Here is a 19,019-nt window from a genome sequence, read left to right on the forward strand (position 1 = left end):
CCTGCAAGAAAAGCATCATCCTAGTGATCATAATATTCATGCACCATATACAGTAACTTTACATTCCTTACCATTTTAGGGGCTTCAGAAGTTCCACAGAAAGATACCAAATACATTCATATTCAAAAAGGTGAAATTTTCAGATATATTTTTGGAAGAGTCTCACTTAACTGGAGAACAGATGGTGGAAATAGTGTCCATGTCATCTGAAAACACTGCCAAAACAGATGATAAAGTTAATTCATCTGCCTTGATTATGGGAGGTGAATTTAATTGTATATTATGTGACCTTCGATAGATTCTATCGAGGTCTGCCCATGTTGTCAGTCAGAGTTCTTGGGAGCCAAGTGAGAGATCAAGGGATTGTACACTAACTCATTTCTCCCACATAGATGACGCATGTCATGTTTGATAAGTTATTCTGTACTCCAACTTTGCAAACATTCATACTACATGTTGAGCAGCCTGGTAGAACTATGTCCATTCACAGCCATTTCTTGCTAAAACTATGATGAGGAAACTCAAGCTAACAGTTTCACATTGGGGACTACAAGTTAGTGCACCAAGTGACCGTGCCTTAAGGAGACCTGCAGCAGATTAAATCTGGTGTTACTTTAGGACAGATGAAGGAAAACAACACCCTGGTTCAATGTCAGGGGTCTTTTATAGTGGTTATTCAGACACTTTATAAGGACCACTTATGGGGTAAGTGGAGACCTACACCATCATTTAGATGCCCTTGAGAGACTTAAATGGGCGTTTCTAGATAATAGGGGAAAAGAGGAAGAATTGAATAAATTGAGGGAAGAACATGTCCCAGCCATGGAAAGGATGGCATGCTTAGACTACAAGCTACACACCACAAGACTGCACAAGGGAGGAGATAAGACAGGTTGTCTGGTAGAATGGTTGGTTAAATTGGACACTAAAGGTTTCCTGATATCAAGTATTTCAAACTCAAATGTTGAGTTGGTTTATACTGAACAAGAGATAAATCAAGAATTACTTAATTGCAGTTAGGGACTGTTTTAGGGGTCTAATGATACAGGTGATCAAGATGAGACCTTGACCATTATTTAAAACTGGCAGTCCTGAGATAATGGGAGATATGAGAAGCGATAACATTATAGCGGCTGAATTGCGTAATGTGAAAGCAGAAATCTTGGGATCAATTCTGGCATCCCCACTTAACACATTTGTGTGAATCTAGGCTAATCATTTATTTTACTAAGCCTCCTTTTTCTTGATTATCACACGTAAGAGCACCTTTAAATACTTAAGTTCATGAAGTGTGTTGTACAAAAACCTTTTGTGTTTGATTTAATAGACTATAATGTTGCTCTGTGTCTAAAAACTGCCAAGGTCACTTAGCACATTCACATGATAACTGACTTTCCTTGTAGTTCACTAAAGGCATTGTCATTGGGGGGCAGAAATTCCTCTAAGATCATGTTTAAAACCTATCATTTTTAATAAGTAACTTTCAATGTAGAGATATAATCTAATGTACTAAGGTGAAACCCGTCTGCATGTTACAAATGTATACTTTCTTTAAAATTTGGCATCATATTTTTAAATTTTGTTGAATGATCTAAATGCAAACTATTTTCATGGCTCATATTGTAAAGGGCTTTCAGAGCCAAGCCGACCCTGGGCTTAGCTCTGGCTGGACTTTCTCTGTTAATTTGTTGGTTCATCCACCTCTGTTGGAAACTTACATTCACCCAGACAAGTTGACAAGTACCTCTTGGCAAACCAGGAGTGTTCCATGCATTTCTCTACTAATGATGCACAGATTACCTCAATCAAAAACCAGGAATAGAGTTGTCGGATAAGACCTTGTTTCATCCTGCATTAATGTTAAACATTAACTATAATATAAACGCAAGGTGATAGGGCACTACATACTCCATCTTCTGCCCTTGCTAAAGCATCTGGACCATAGTGATTTTTCAGTGCATTTCTCAATGCCATGCTGAGCAAAATTCAACAGCACATAAGATTCCCCAGCACCCCGCAGGAATCACAACAGACCAAAACGATTTCTACCAGTTTGTACAATTCCCACATGTCATGGGTGCTATGGATGGGTCACATGTAGCCATCTGTCCACCATTGGCCACAGTGTGTCGATCGGAACCGTAAAAGTTCACATTACCTGAACATACAAATAATTAGCTATGCCTCCAACATCCTAACCAATCTCGTGGCCAGATATCCAGGTAGCACACATGGCTCCTACATCTTTCAGCACAGTGGAATGTACACAAGACTATTAGCTGGGGAGTTTGGTGAAGGATATCTACTGGGTAATGTAATAGTTGACAATGTTGCATTGATGTAAACGTGACATAAGATGTAACAAGTTCTCATTTCAGTCTCATTCCATTCCAGGAGACAGTGCCTATGCAGTACGGTCCTTTATACCGACGCCCTACCTGAGTCCTGCAATGCCAGCCGAGAGGAGGTACAATGCTGCTCACAGGACAACCTGCAATGTTGTGGAGAGGACCTTCTGATTGCTGAAGAGCCGCTTCAGGTGCATCCACAAGAGTGGTGGTGCACTACAATATAGCCCTGAAACAACCTGCACAATTGTGGCAACATGTGCTCTGTTGCACAACATTGCAACAACAAGGGGCATGCCTGTGGAACCCACCGAGCCAGACTCAGATGAGGATGGTGATCCTTTACCACCCCTTCACCCAGTAGACAGAAGCAGTGCAGCAGAGGGCAGACAAAGACATGCTGACATCACGCGCAACCATTTCTGATGTAAGTAATGACAATACTAAGTCAATTATATGTATTGCTGTAGGTAGCATCCTTATTATCTTGACTTCAGGTAACATATGTATGAATAAGACCTAGCTATGCACTATAGACAAACAGGTGCGAGTAACATTGTCACACTATTAGCATCATAGTATAACTGCATTGCTACATGTTAAGCTTGTCCCCTGTGCGCCTCAACATTACTTCCTACGTCCACGCACCCCACTTGAGTGCTCAGTGGCCTCACTAGCACCCCTTGTAGCGGGTACAAAGACAGTACTGTGTCTGGTACTGCGACGCCTAGGATGCATCACAGGGGCTGTGTGACTGCTGAGGCTAGAGAGCTCCTCACTATCCCCACCACCCTCTCGCTGTTTGTAGCACTCCGTGCTGTCTGCATTGCATCCAGAATATTGGTTATTTGCACCAATCCCTGTACAACGTCCCAAATGCAATGTGCCATCTCCACCTGTATGCCCGCAGCACGTCGTGATAGCAAGGCAGTTGAGCTAGCCGATTGACCTATCTTCAGAAGCCACACAACCTTCCCAGAAATTGGTGATGGCACCTACAGTGGCTGACATGCTCCTGCTGAATCTCAGTGTAGAGTTCCCTAACGGCATTGGTCATCTCTTTAGGATTTTCTGCTGCTGTTTGCTGTCCCTCATGGAGCTTGTACACGTTTTCTTTCAGAGACTCCAACTGCTTGTGCATTGATCCCATGTTCTCATTGAGTGCACCCAACTGCTTGTGTAGTACTCCCATGTTGTCACTGTGAGACACCAACTGCCTGTGCATTGACCTCGTGTTTGCATTGCAGGTGCTGCACTTTCAGCACAGAAGCTTCAAGGCAGCCAAAAAGTGATGGGCCCTCTCCTTCGTCAGTGCACTGTCTGCCTACATTGTGATGCCTCCTGAGGGGAGTGGACTGATGTCAGGGCAGGGACTGCTGTCTTCCTGTGAATCCACCCTCTGGGGGTGGTATGGGTACTTCATCTGGCATTTCACCTAAGTCCAGGTTATACTCTGGGAGAGGTAACACTCTTGCCCTGTGTCTAGTTGGTGCAGTAATGAAGGACTCACTGGTGTTTGAGTTGGACTGTGGCTGTATTTCGCTATCTCCCCCATTTCCCCCTTCTGCTGTGGCAGGGCCCAATACATCTACAACAACAGTGTGCAGCATGTCATTTATGAATATTCCACAAAATGTACACTAACATTGAATCACTATGAGTCTTTTGTGTTGTTTCTCTATGTAGCTGAACGCTATCTTGCTATTTATGTGGTATTTGCACTTTAGGGGGTGTGGACTACCACTCCCATACAGCATTGTTGCGTTGTATGTAAAATGTGGCATGGACTACTTCTCATGCTGCATCGAGCAAATAGCTAATTTCTAGGGGTCATTTGTACATGCACATATGGGGATACACATCATTACTGCCCTTAACTTTGCTGGTGCTGGGTGTCCCTGAGGTGTCAATGTCAGTGACACCACTGACAGCTTCAGGAAGCAGGGTGGACTCCACCATGTCTTCCATTGCTGTGGACAGTGTCTGGGTGGGTGGTCGTCCTCCGGTGCCCCTTGCCTCCTTTAGCCTGCTGGCTACCCTCTCTTTCGCATGGGAACACAAGTCATACCATTGCTTGCGTATCTGCTCAACAGAGCGCTACACAACATCCACTGCACATATTTTGGTCTGGATGTCTGACCACAGTTTCCTCTTCTCACTTTCAGGTACCTGGAGTGAGCTCTTCATAAACAGTTTGTTGTGGTTCCTGACCACCTTCTCAGTGAGCACCTCCAATTCCTCCTCACTGACTTTGAGCTTGCGCTTCCTGTCTCCTCTCTCCTTTACATTCCCATCATTGGCCATGTTGCTGTTTGGTCCTGGCTGGATCACAAGGCTGCCTTCCAGGTGCTGGGCTGTGTCTGCTCCTGTGGGTGTAGCTCCTGGAAACAGCATGGGCTGACTCACTTCCTGGTTGTGATGTCATCAGGTTGTTCCGGTTTGCTTTTTTCATAATTTCTGATTTTCAACTTTGCTATTTTTTTTTGCGATTCGGTACTTGCAACTCGCAAATTGCGTTTGTGAATTTTAAGAAATCGCTATTACCGACTCACAATTTTGATACATCCCATTTTGCATTTCTTAAATAGCAATTTCTTAAATTTGCTATTTAAGAAATGCAAACCGGGAGCTTGATACATCTAGCTCTTTGCACTGAACATTACAACCATTACAAGGTGAATTTATAAAAAAGAAGCCACCCTTTAGCAACTTCACAACCTCTAGTGGTGGTGCAAATGGAGTTTGAAAATGCATTTCTCATTGTCAACTGGAGTTTTTCTTTTGCAGTTTTGCACTGCAGGAGCTTTGGGGAGGGCTTAAAGTTAAGTGTCTCCATGCTTTATAGAAACCTAACGACAATGGTCTGCGCATGTTGTGCAATTTCCAGACAGTACAAGGTAGCAATAGGAATATGTCAGGAGTTGTCCTTTATTGCCTGTGAGTTTTCGATTGCACTGCAACCCTTTGTCAATATTGTAAGATCTAAATGCACAAATGAAGTTATCTGAATGAAGGACATTGCACAATGATATCTCTGTAAGCAGATGATCTGCTTTGCCAGAGAGGTATAATTTGGGGGCTGCACTCAATCATAATTTACATGACAAAATTTGGAGGATGGATGCAGTTGCGGCTGGCAGCATGGCAAAGTGGCAGGGTGGGGGGGGGTGAACAAAACAAACAAATAATTGACACACTTCAGGTCTTCAACTCTCCCCTGCAGACAGGCACAGGCTCCAGAAGCCAATCCTAACACTGCTCTCATGCTGATGGAAACATGAAAACAGCATCAGGATTGGTCTGAGCGCCCTGGCTTTGCACTATCAGGCAGCCTGGGAGCCTGTGTCTTCTGTCTCCAACCCAGCAATGCAGCTCAGGTTGGACACAGCTCAGTGCGCAGGTAGGTTTGGCCACCATGAGACAGCCGGCCAAACTCACATGCACGCTTTGGGTAGTGCACACCACTCCCTCTCCCTGCCTGTCATCCCCCTTGGCCCTGCCCCTTGAAAAATAAAACAATAATATTAACGTTCATTATCATTTTATTTTTCAAGTTTGCAGCTACTGCTGCTGGCAGGGGTGCATCACTCCTCTGCCGTAGCAGAGGAGCCGCCGCTGGATGAAGGGTTGTGAGAAAACAGGGCTGATTGTAGAGGCCCCCTAACTTTTTGCCCCCATTTTCCACTTTTTGCTGGTGTTTTCCTGACTCTGATGGTGCCCTGGGTACTGCTAACCAGTCTCAGGGCCTGTGCTCTGTGTAAAATGGATATGCAAATTAGGCTAATTATAATTGGCTAAGTTAACCTACCTATATGTCCCTAGTATATGGTAGGGCATGTAGGTTTAGGGACCACAGCATAGGTGGTGCACCCATAGGTGCACTGCTGAGGTGCCCAGTGTCATTTTAAAGGCAGACCTGCCTTGCTGGCTGCTTTTAAATTAAAGTTATATGCAAATTCGACTTTGGAATTAAAAGTAGTTCCAAAGTCTTAAACTACCTTATTTTTACATATAAGTCACCCCTAACGTGTGCCCTATGTACCCCTAGGGCTGGTTGCCATGTAACTATAAGCAGGGACTTTATAAAAATAGATTTATAAGCCCTGGTGAGGTAAAAACAGCCAAATTAGTTTTTCCCTCATTGAAGTAAATGGCCTTCATAGGCTAGAATGGGGAGACTTTATTTTAAATTTTAAAGTCTCCTTAAATGTTGCATACCAATAATTTGGTATCAAATTAATTGTTGTAATAAATCCCACAACTTCCAGTTGTTGGATTTATTATAACTTGTTCAGGTAAAAAGTTTTAGACTTTACCTAAAAAGTTGCCAATTTCAGCCCTGCATTGTTTTTGCTGCTGTGCTCTGATTGGCCAGCCTGCAGCAGCTTAGCCAAGCTGCCTTGATGAGGTGTGAAGTGGCCTGGCTTCACACAAAGGAATGTGCTTGTGGGAGAGAATCTCCCCTCAGCAGATGGTGAGGCAGGAAGGGGGAGGGCTGCCAAACTGGTCTTCAAAGGCAGAGAAGGACATTTGGAGCACCCAGCAACACCCCCACATCCTGCAACCCCAGACAACTAGGTGCCCCCTTGATTAGATTAGGAGAGGGCAGGAGAGGGGTGTGTTTATGATTTTTAGCCACACCAGTGGGTGGGCTCAGCCAGATGTAACCTCCAAAAGTCAGATTCAGCCATGATGGATTTTTAGAGAATGTTGCCTTCTGGGATGGATTTTTGCCACACTTCCCAGGAAGTGGTCATCACAGGGGGACGACCCTGTACCTGATTGGAGAACCGGGACCCCCCTGCTTTTCACCCAGGAGCAAGGGTAAAACTGGCAGACCTGCACCCACACCTCAGATCCCCACCAGATTTCAACAAGAAAAGAACTAAAGGAGAAGGACTGCCCTGCTGGACCCCTGGCCTGCACCTGGAACCTGCACTCAGAAGGACTGCACCAGCTGCACACTTGGGCTTCACCACAAGAAGGACTTTGCCTGGCTTCAACTGGTTCAAGGAGGGACTCCCTGTTTGCTACAGGTGAAAAATTGCTAACCAGAGTCCCCAGCACCAACTCCTGAAGAAAGCGACCAGCTGACCACTGCCCAGTGGCCAAAAAGGAGTTTGCGTCAGGTGCATTCTGGGAGTTGTAGTCCACACCCCCCAAGGACCATCTCAGAACTTCTGGACCCTTGGGGTGAGCTGTGGACCCCAAAAAAACCTTAAAAGGACATCTGGGTGAAGCCCCAGAAGTTTGGAGAAGATTTGAGAATTTTTGTAAAAAAGCTCCATAGAGGGACCGACCCGCCGCGGCAATTCTAGCCGGCTTGCCTCAACCGCGACCCGGCCTGATTTGGTGGTTCGTCCCGGTAAAGAAAAATCTCCGAAAAAGAGACTAAGTCCGAAGGTAACAAGTTGACCGGGACCTTCAAGCCATTGTATCCGAGAAGGGCTCCATGGACGTCGGATCAAGATCCAGGTTTACCCCGGTCGAAGGATTTTCACCTCGAAAAAACGACTAAGTCCGAAGGTAAAAATCTCCACCGAGGAATCCAGCATCGCGTATCAGGAGAAGGGCTCCAGGAGGTCGGATTGGACTGGCAGGTTCGTCCCGCTGAAGAAAATCTTCTAAATAAAGACTAAGGGGGTCATTCCGACCCCGGCGGTCCGGCCGGGGATGCGGGAGCACCGCCAACAGGCTGGCGGTGCCCCGCAGGGCATTCTGACCGCGGCGGTTTGGCCGCGGTCAGACCAGGAAAACTGGCGGTCTCCCGCCGGTTTTCCGCTGCCCTGGGAATCACCCATGGCAGCGCAGCTTGCTGCGCCGCCATGGGGGATTCCGACCCCCTCACCGCCATCCTGTTCCTGGCAGTTCCGACCGCCAGGAACAGGATGGCGGTGAGGGGTGTCGTGGGGCCCCTGGGGGCCCCTGCAGTGCCCATGTCATGGGCACTGCAGGGGCCCCTGTAAGAGGGCCCCACTTTGAATTCCAGTGTCTGCTTTGCAGACACTGGAATTCGCGACGGGTGCCACTGCACCCGTCGCACATCCTCCACTCCGCCGGCTCCATTCGGAGCCGGCTTCCTTGTGGGGAGGGGTTTCCCGCTGGGCTGGCGGGCGGCCTTCTGGCGGTCGCCCGCCAGCCCAGCGGGAAAGCCAGAATGGCCTCCGCGGTCTTTCGACCGCGGAGCGGCCATATGGCGGCTCCCTCCAGGCGGGCGGCTCCCGCCGGGGTCAGAATGACCCCCTAAGTCAGAAGGTAACTTTTTAACCGAGGCCTCCCTCGACCTGTAGCCGAGCAGGGCTCCATCGCGATCGGCCTTAAACTTTGACTTGGCCCCGGTCGAGGTGCAACCAGATGACCCGATTGGCGCTTTTTGTTTCTAAGCGCTAGAAAAATAATAATTCTTTAAAAATTCATATCTCCGGTTCCCTTTATCCGATTTTATTCGTTTTTGTGTCATTTTAAAGATAAAAATATAAACTATTTTTATAAATTGGTTTTGGATTTTTAAACTTTCCTGTGTTTTATTTAATTACTGTTTTGTGATATTTGAATGCTTTACACACTGTCTCCTAAGTTAAGCCTTGACGCTCGTTGCCAAGCTACCAAGGGTTGAGCTGGGGTTAATTTACTGAGACCTAACTGGACCTAAGTGGAGGTTAGTGGCTTGTTGCTAGGTGTAGGTACCTACCTGCCCTTACCAATAACCCATTTTCCAACATTTTTGGTGGCAGCGGTGGGATCCTGTACTTGTGTTCAGTATCACGTTACAGTTTTAAGTAAAACAAATTAAAAATCCTTTAAATTGTCTTAGTGCAAAACATTTTTTTATTTTTATTAATTTGGATTAATTTCAATTATTGAATTTTTGTAATTTTTCTAAATTCTTGTTTCCAATTTTTGCAAAAAGTTTTTGTTGACACAAAACTAGGGAACCATGGAGCTTGATCTGGCTAGCCTACCCACACTGACAGTAGTCCAGCTTAGGGGGTTGTGTACTGAAAGAGGGTTGCCTGCAACCACTGACCTCAGGAAGCAAGTCCTGATCAAATCCCTGACAGCATGGGCTGAGGCCCAAGAGGTAGGCCCAGAGGAAGCTCCAGAGGAGGAAGAAGGAGGGGAGGATTCTAGCTCTAACCACTCAGGGGAGGGAGGGCATCTGAGCCTAAGTGAGGATGGGGAAGACCGGTCCTCAGTACATACAGTCACTAGGGGCAGACCCAAAGCTAGTGATGGGAAGGGGGTCCCTTCAGGAGGAGAGAACCCATCCATCAGAGAAAGAGAGCTGGAGGCCCAGCTAGCATACATAGCTTTGGAAGCAGACAAGCTGGCCCTAGAAAAGAAAAAGTGGGCAAAGAAAGAGAAAAGAGATTGTGGCAGCGACAGAGAAGTTGAGGTGTCCATGGGTGGGGGAGTTTGCCCCAGATTACCCAAGGGGGTGGTTCCTGCTTATGTAGAGGGGGATGATATAGACAAGTGGTTGGAGGCCTTTGAGAGGGCACTCCAAATGAGAAGGGTTAGGCCTCAATACTGGGGTTCCCTTTTGTGGGAGTTGGTCCCCAACTCAGGGAGGGATAGGCTTCTGACCTTAAGGGGAGAGGAGGCAGATTCGTACCCAAGTATGAAGAGGTGCTTAACCAAGAAGTTTGGTCTGACCCCAGAGCAGTATAGAATGAAGTTCAGGAACATCCAGAAGGTCAATACGCAGTCTTGGGTTGACTTTGTAAACATCTCACTTAAGGCACTAGAGGGCTGGATCATTGGTAACAAAGTAAATACTTATGAGGGGTTATACAATCTGATCATGAGAGAGCACATCTTGACCAATTGTACCCAAGAAAGGTTACGCCAGCATCTAGTGGACTCTAAGCAGACCAACCCTAGAGAGCTAGGGGAGGCAGCTGATGAGTGGTTGAGAACCAGGGTGGTTGTCAAGTCCCAGGGGGGAGACTCCAAGAAGGGGGGGTCAGGTCCCCAAAAACCTAAGGAGGGAGGTGGTAAGCCCACCACAGAGACTCCCTCTGTACCCCAGAACCCTAAGAAGGAGGAGAGTAAATCCCACTCCCACTCTGACAAGCAGAGACAGGGAGACCCAGGGTTAAAAAAAGCTCTTGGACAGTAGGGCTTGCTTTGACTGTCAGCAGACAGGTCACTTCAGAGGAGATGCAGCCTGTCCAAAGAAGGTGGTTAGCACTGGGCTGTCCAGTGTAGCCATGGAGGAGGACTCCTCAGATGATGAAGTCCTCCTAGCATTGAGCTGGGAGACAGGACCAGATGGTAAGCTGGTGATCCCTGAGGGTGGAAGTAGGCACTTCCACCCCATTCAGGTGAATGGGATCCCTACCACGGGCCTGAGAGACACCTGTGCCAGTCACACTATAGTGAGTGACCGGTTAGTGACCCCAGACATGTATGTCCCAGGAGAGACAAGGAAAGTCAGGATAGCCACAGGGGAGGTCACCACCAAACCTGTAGCCATAGTGCCCCTAGAGAGGGAGGGTATCCTTGACTGGTTTAGGGTGGTAGTCAGTGCTGACCTCCCCCTAGATTGTATCCTGGCAATGACCTCCCAGAGGTGGGTCTGGTCCCAGATGGGGCGGTTGCCCAGGGCGCCCCCCCAAACCAAAGTCCTGGGGAATCAGTCCCTACAGTTAGGAGACAGGGGTCCCCAAGAAAAGGAAAGAAGAAAAAGAAGGGTAGGCCACTCTTAAAGAGAGTTCCAGGGAGCCAAGGGCCTTCTGCCCCAGTAGGGGGGGAGCCCAGAGTTGGCACTGGTGAGGCCTCCCCTGGCCCCAAGGAAGTCCTGAGTAGTCAGGCAGCTGTCCAGATGCAGGGTGGTGCCCCTGCACTGACAGAAGGGAGAGTGGAAGGAGGGTGTCTGCCACAGGAGGTGGTAGCCCCCCACTCTAGACAGCAAGAGGGGTGCCAGGACCCCAAAGTTGCCCCTAAAGCAGCTCAGCCACCTGTCAGTGGAGAGCTTAGGGTGTGGTTCTGGGTACTGACAGCTGTCAGTAGCCTCTGCTGGGTGCTAGCCTTCCTGGCAGCACTGTACTTGGCCTGGGAGGCAGACCCCAGGGCCAATAGCAAAGTAGGCCCCCTGACCCTGTTGGTCATGGTGGGGTTGCACAAGTGTTGGGTGACCTCTTTGGGTAAACTAGGTGTTGCCCTAGCAAAGTTAGGAGTAGGGGAGGTGGGCACCTCACTACCCAAGTTGGCAGAGAGAGAGGAGGAAGACCCCCCTAGAGGGAAGTTTCAATTTGTGATGGGTCCTTTCACTGTTGAGGTGGGTTCACTACCCAGAGGGAGTGACCCTGACAGGAGGATGTAAGAAAGAGTAGGCCCTGCAAAGGGACAGCCAGTTTTCTTCACTGTCTTCCTCGCCTAACAAGCCAGGAAGACTCTCCCAGGGTTGGGCTGAGTCTCCTGGGCATGTGGGCTGGGGGGGGGGCTTGTGTGAGAAAACAGGGCTAATTGCAGAGGCCCCCTAACTTTTTGCCCCCATTTTCCACTTTTTGCTGGTGTTTTCCTGACTCTGATGGTGCCCTGGGTACTGCTAACCAGTCCCAGGGTCTGTGCTCTGTGTAAAATGGATATGCAAATTAGGCTAATTATAATTGGCTAAGTTAACCTACCTATATGTCCCTAGTATATGGTAGGGCATGTAGGTTTAGGGACCAAAGCATAGGTGGTGCACCCATAGGTGCACTGCTGAGGTGCCCAGTGTCACTTTAAAGGCAGGCCTGCCTTGCTGGCTGCTTTTAAATTAAAGTTATATGCAAATTCGACTTTGGAATTAAAAGTAGTTCCAAAGTCTTAAACTACCTTATTTTTACATGTAAGTCACCCCTAAGGTGTGCCCTATGTGCCCCTAGGGCTGGGTGCCATGTAACTATAAGCAGGGACTTTATAAAAATAGATTTATAAGCCCTGGTGAGGTAAAAACAGCCAAATTCGTTTTTCCCTCATTGAAGTAAATGGCCTTCATAGGCTAGAATGGGGAGACTTTATTTTAAATGTTAAAGCCTCCTTAAATGTTGCATACATAGAATTTGGTATCAAATTAATTGTTGTAATAAATCCCACAACTTCCAGTTGTGGGATTTAATATAACTTGTTCAGGTAAAAAGTTTTAGACTTTACCTAAAAAGTTGCCAATTTCAGCCCTGCATTGTTTTTGCTGCTGTGCTCTGATTGGCCAGCCTGCAGCAGCTTATCCAAGCTGCCTTGATGAGGTGTGAAGTGGCCTGGCTTCACACAAAGGAATGTGCCTGTGGGAGAGAATCTCCCCTCAGCAGATGGTGAGGCAGGAAGGGGGAGGGCTGCCAAACTGGTCTTCAAAGGAAAGGCAGAGAAGGACAATTGGAGCACCCAGCAACACCCCCACATCCTGCAACCCCAGACAACTAGGTTCCCCCTTGATTAGATTAGGAGAGGGCAGGAGAGGGGTGTGTTTATGATTTTTAGCCACACCAGTGGGTGGGCTCAGCCAGATGTAACCTCCAAAAATCAGATTCAGCCATGATGGATTTTTAGAGAATGTTGCCTTCTGGGATGGATTTTTGCCACACTTCCCAGGAAGTGGTCATCACAGGGGGACGACCCTGTACCTGATTGGAGAACCAGGACCCCCCTGCTTTTCACCCAGGAGCAAGGATAAAACTGGCAGACCTGCACCCACACCTCAGATCCCCACCAGATGTCAACAAGAAAAGAACTAAAGGAGAAGGACTGCCCTGCTGGACCCCTGGCCTGCACCTGGAACCTGCACTCAGAAGGACTGCACCAGCTGCACACTTGGGCTTCACCACAAGAAGGACTTTGCCTGGCTTCAACTGGTTCAAGGAGGGACTCCCTGTTTGCTACAGGTGAAAAATTGCTAACCAGAGTCCCCAGCACCAATTCATGAAGAAAGCGACCAGCTGACCACTGCCCAGTGGCCAAAAAGGAGTTTGCGCCAGGTGCATTCTGGGAGTTGTAGTCCGCACCCCCCAAGGACCATCTCAGAACTTCTGGACCCTTGGGGTGAGCTGTGGACCCCAAAAAATCCTTAAAAGGACATCTGGGTGAAGCCCCAGAAGTTTGGAGAAGATTTGAGAATTTTTGTAATAAAGCTCCATAGAGGGACCGACCCGCCGTGGCAATTCTAGCCGGCTTGCCTCAACCGCGACCCGGCCTGATTTGGTGGTTCGTCCCGGTAAAGAAAAATCTCCAAAAAAGAGACTAAGTCCGAAGGTAACAAGTTGACCGGGACCTTCCAGCCATCGTATCCGAGAAGGGCTCCATTGAATTCGGATCAAGATCCAGGTTTACCCCGGTCGAAGGATTTTCACCTCGAAAAAACGACTAAGTCCGAAGGTAAAAATCTCCACCGAGGAATCCAGCATCGCGTATCCGGAGAAGGGCTCCAGGAGGTCAGATTGGACTGGCAGGTTCATCCCACTGAAGAAAATCTTCAAAATAAAGACTAAGTCAGAAGGTAACTTTTTAACCGAGGCCTCCCGCGACCTGTAGCCGAGCAGGGCTCCATCGCGGTCGGCCTGAAACTTTGACTTTGCCCCGGTCGAGGTGCAACCAGATGACCCGATTGGCGCTTTTTGTTTCTAAGCGCTAGAAAAAAAATAATTCTTTAAAAATTCATATCTCCGGTTCCCTTTATCCGATTTTATTCGTTTTTGTGTCATTTTAAAGATAAAAATATAAACTATTTTTATAAATTGGTTTTGGATTTTTAAACTGTTTCCTGTGTTTTATTTAATTACTGTTTTTTGATATTTGAATGCTTTACACACTGTCTCCTAAGTTAAGCCTTGACGCTCGTTGCCAAGCTACCAAGGGTTGAGCTGGGGTTAATTTACTGAGACCTAACTAGACCTAAGTAGGGGTTAGTGGCTTGTTGCTAGGTGTAGGTACCTACCTGCCCTTACCAATAACCCATTTTCCAACAAGGGTCAATTAGGAACATTTGTGCATATTCCTGATTACAAAAATAACAACACCCAGTGACATCACTGAGCATTCATAGACCCTTAGGTCAACACTCAGTACATTTGCATGTTTAGAAATGCCATGTATCTTGAAGACTGGGATAGGTCAAGAATACATTTGCATCTATTAAACACTGTGTGGCATCTGGATGGAAAATAATATGGTTACCCTCCCATATTTAATATACTATTTTGTCAATTTGCATGTGTTATGACCATTTCAACTGTTCAAGGAACTGGACTTAGGGCCTGATTCTGACCCTGGCGGCCGGTGACCGCCAGGGTCACCGGCCACGGGAGCACCGCCGACAGACCGGCGGTGCTCCGAAGGGCATTCTGACCGCGGCGGTTCAGCCGCGGTCAAAGGGTAAACCGGCGGTCACCCGCCGGTTTACCGCTGCCCTTCTGAATCCTCCATGGTGGCGGAGCGCGCTCCGCCGCCATGGGGATTCAGACACCCCCTACCGCCATCCTGTTCATGGCGGGAAACCCGCCATGAACAGGATGGCGGTAGGGGGTGCCGCGGGGCCCCTGAGGGCCCCTGCAGTGCCCATGCCAATGGCATGGGCACTGCAGGGGCCCCCGTAAGAGGGCCCCGCAAAGTATTTCAGTGTCTGCTATGCAGACACTGAAATACGTGACTGGTGCCACTGCACCCGTCGCACCTTCCCACTACGCCGGCTCAATTCTGAGCCGGCGTCCTCGTGGGAAGGTTGATTTGCCCTGGGCTGGCGGGCGGCCTTTTGGCGGCCGCCTGCCAGCCCAGGGCAAATCTCAGAATCACCGCAGCGGTCTTTCGACCGCGGTGCGGTGTTCTGACGGGGTTACTTTGGCGGGCGGCCTTCGCCGCCCGCTAAAGTAAGAATGACCCCCTTAATCTTGCTTCAAATACACAAAAGGTAGCCCTATGTAAACTCTACCATCCACTCGGGTCCGAATATTAAACCTTATTATTTTGCAAGCAGTGGTTTGTTAGATTGTTTTCAGCTGTACCATCGCCTAAATCTGATTTTGTAAAAGAGGTTCTTCAGAAGTGCAAATGTGTCAGTTTCTTTGTTAACCCAAAGTGCTGAATGGGAAAGCTACTCTGATTATTGAATGTAGTGGCATGTAGCGGCATTTTGCTGGAATAGGTGCCTAAAGAAAACAAGTTCAGAAGTAGCCTATGCCTCTATTGCTCTGATACAAAGCCTGATGGGCATCGCTAGACTAGCTTTATCTCGAGAGACACTTGCATAGATTGAGGTAGTGGTGGAAAGGTTGGAGAGCTCTATCAAGCTGGAAATATGTGGCAAATCCTGGACTCCAGCAGGACAGATCATGACGAATTAAACAAATGTAGGGAAGTGATAGGGGACCTTATTCTTCCAAGCACCATACGGAATGTTCCCTTGGACCCCAGAAAATCTCAGGCAAACGTTGTCTATAAAACCGAATAGGGAGCTTGGGAGGCAGAATGGAAAATTGTAGTTAGTTAGACCCCCCAAAGTGTCTACAAATGCCAGATGCCAGTTATTGTAATTACTTAGATTACACAGGTCCTATATCAGAATAGGTAAGATATATTAACTTCCGACAGTTGTCTCTCCAAGATGATAACAGAGGGAGGCACGGCTCTACTATGTTCAGTCATAGTAAACAACTGGACAACTGGAACTGACATTCTTTCTGAGATGACGGACGTAGAGGACAGCACTGAAGAAATGTCAGGCTTGCCAACTAGACTTAAAGCCACGCTCAAAATGAAAAAGGCTAACTGTAAATGTATTGATCTTGCATTGCTGTTAGCACAAGTAGAGATATTGCGATCAATTTAGGTCAACTGCTGAAATAAAGTAGTAAGATAGACAGGGTTAGTGTAGGGCACATCATACAAAAGAAGAAGGGAGTTATTTTAACGTCAACAAATGTAAATATGGAATGTGCTCTTACTGGATGTTGAGACTAAGGGTTCTGAATTCAAAACTCCTTGAAACGTTATGCAGAGATTGGTGTGCATAGGTCAGCACTCTAATGAAGAACCTCAGTCATTTACACCTTATAGATTCTGCATCCCAGGAATTACTACCATATTGCTGAAGTAATGCTTCTGATGGTATATAATTAGCATCTGAAGGATCATAAATTCACAATCTTTAAGAGTGCTGCATGATTTTATGAAATGTGTATGTTCACTATCGGGTTATTTCAGGAGTAACTTCATAGAGACCAAATGCAAATTTGGTTATTTATTTTATTATTTTTTCCTTCTTCAGTGGCTAAAGAAAGTACAGTGTTTCTTATACAAAAAGCATAGTAGATATGATACGTTATGATATGATCTGTCAAACTTGTAAATGATTTATTTAAATATATATATATATTTCTTCCAATGATGTGAGTACATTTCTGATTTTTTCAAACAACAAACATTGTCAGGAGTAATTGCAGACAGTTGCATGTTCACAGGATTACTCCCAGAAAGCCTTTCTATATTCATTTGTACTACAGTGTGAATGAATGAATTAAATTGCTCTTTGTAACTTCGTTTCCTCCACACTTAAAATATTTTCCCATGAAAAAACTCCTTATATTACACCCTACCAATTTTCGGGATGTTCCCTATCTAGTCCCAATCTGAAAAAAGATTTACTCCTGCTCTTGCTGGTGGAGCTGTACTATGGAAATGTTTGAGAGTACCCACAAATAGGCACGCTTATATCTGTTCTTACAATTTTCAGAGCATTCGCACACTGTAAAGCTCACTGCCTACGACTTAGAGAACATTTACAAAACATGTATAAATAAATAGGTGTAAAGCCATGTTTTAAGAATACCAAAAGTAAATAAAGGTAATCTGCATGTATAAATTGATTTTCACCTTTCATCTGCATTTAATATATGCAGGTATACCGTGCTCATTTCAAACCCTAAATTTATTTTTACTTGTAAGAGTAATGTAAATTCCTGTGTATATTTGGTGGCTTGTGAAAATTTCATTAGTTTGCATAAAGATGGAGGAGTCCGCTTTTCAGCAGCAAACTATTTTGTAGTTATATTGCTTCTGTCTTGAAAGTATGCCTAAAACAAAGATGTTTTAGTGATATTCCCTTACTTCAGCGCCTTAATTATCTCAGTGAAAGTTAGTGTCTTGCCTATTTGCTCCTCTCTGTTTTGCTGGCTTTCGCTAGGGCCATTTTTTATTTGTTGCTTCCTTTTAATTACTAAGAGTCCTCTGTGTTGGTGTTGTATAAACATATTTCTGAACATACTTCACCCTCTTATCCCCTTTCCAAAATGCTTCAGCCCTCCCAACCTATCCTAACAAGCACATTGGCTGTGCCTCTCCTACTTCTTCCTATTCCACCTCAAACCTGAGATCCAAATTCTCTCTTATCTGTGCTTGGCATGTTTGTGGATCATTGCATGGCTCCTGGGTGGGTTGTTATACTAGATATCTATGAATTCCTGCTCTCATCTTATCACACTTATCTACCCATCATCATTTGTCATTTCTCTATCAATCTATCCTCCATTCCCACTCTGACTCATCCCAAATCCTTTCTACTACTTTCATCTCCTAAATAACTCTGCCTAAGCTCTTCCCTCCGCTTCCACATCTAACTCACCAAACCTCACTCTACTACCGTGACCTCCCACACAACCCTACTAAATTCACCTGCATTTATCTCACCCTGGTACTATGCTCTCCATAACCCTTCCACATACTCTTCCCTCCTCCATCCCCCTTTACCCATCCCAAGCCTTTGGGTTGAGTAAATGAAGGATATACTCCCAATTAACACTTCTGGATTTCTTTCCTCCTCCACCCCTCCATTACTCCAGTCAATCTAACTAACAAACTCTCATATCCGCGGCTCAAATTAACTCATAATAATAATAAAACTGTACTCATTATTTCCCGATACTAATCCATCACTAATTCTTGTTGGGTTCCAGAGTAGCGTGCTACTCACCGAAAAGCGCTTCAAGGGGTCAGGGGTAGTAAGAGCTATATAAATACGATTACAATACAATACAATTATTTCTCTCACATCACTTCCTTCTACCCTGAACTCTTAAACACCCACAGTCTTGTTTTTCCTGTCACACTAAACACTCTGCATGCTTCTCTTGCTTCCGTTAACCATGTTCGTTCTCCCCTCGAAATCAGTTTCTCTTCCTTGTCTCCTCACTTCCTCCCCAACAACCATCCTTTTCTCTCTTACCCCACTGGAAACCCATCATCTTTTCAACCCTAAAATTCCAAAGTAGAACCAGTGTTCATAACAAAACATGGTTAGGAGATAATGCGGCCTCAGCCCATCATGAGGCAATCCCTACAAATATTGACTTCTCTTATGACACTGACTGAGGAATATTGGCAGACTGGTTATCAATCATCAGATTTAAATATTTAGCCATAACAGAATCCTTCAAAGTAGACTGCTCAATATCTCCTACCTTCTATTGTTCATTCCCTCTGATCGATAGAACACCTCAAAACAACATGGCTTTTCCAGACAATTTGCTAGAATATATCTAGGGAATAAACTGGAAAACCCTTAAACACACACCGCCAACAACCATCACAATAACGATAGAGACTTTAAATCTCGCTTACCTGATTTCTGGAAATAGAACGGCAACTAGCCACATTCTGACACAATTGTCTTACTGCTACGATTTATCACAGCAACATGAAACC

General features: G+C 46.2%; 1 long non-coding RNA gene across 2 annotated transcripts in view; it reads left to right on the top strand.

Moving 5' to 3' along the window:
- LOC138295684 (uncharacterized) overlaps positions 1 to 19,019 on the top strand; it is a 56,937-nt gene that overhangs the window by 11,546 nt on the left and 26,372 nt on the right. For both annotated transcript variants that reach the window (XR_011203665.1, XR_011203666.1), the window contains exon 2: positions 2,395 to 2,775. This is a non-coding gene — a long non-coding RNA (uncharacterized lncRNA). The remainder of the gene's footprint in view (positions 1 to 2,394; positions 2,776 to 19,019) is intronic.

This window comes from Pleurodeles waltl, chromosome 1_2 (assembly GCF_031143425.1).
Source record: "Pleurodeles waltl isolate 20211129_DDA chromosome 1_2, aPleWal1.hap1.20221129, whole genome shotgun sequence".
Taxonomy (NCBI): Eukaryota; Metazoa; Chordata; class Amphibia; order Caudata; family Salamandridae; genus Pleurodeles; species Pleurodeles waltl.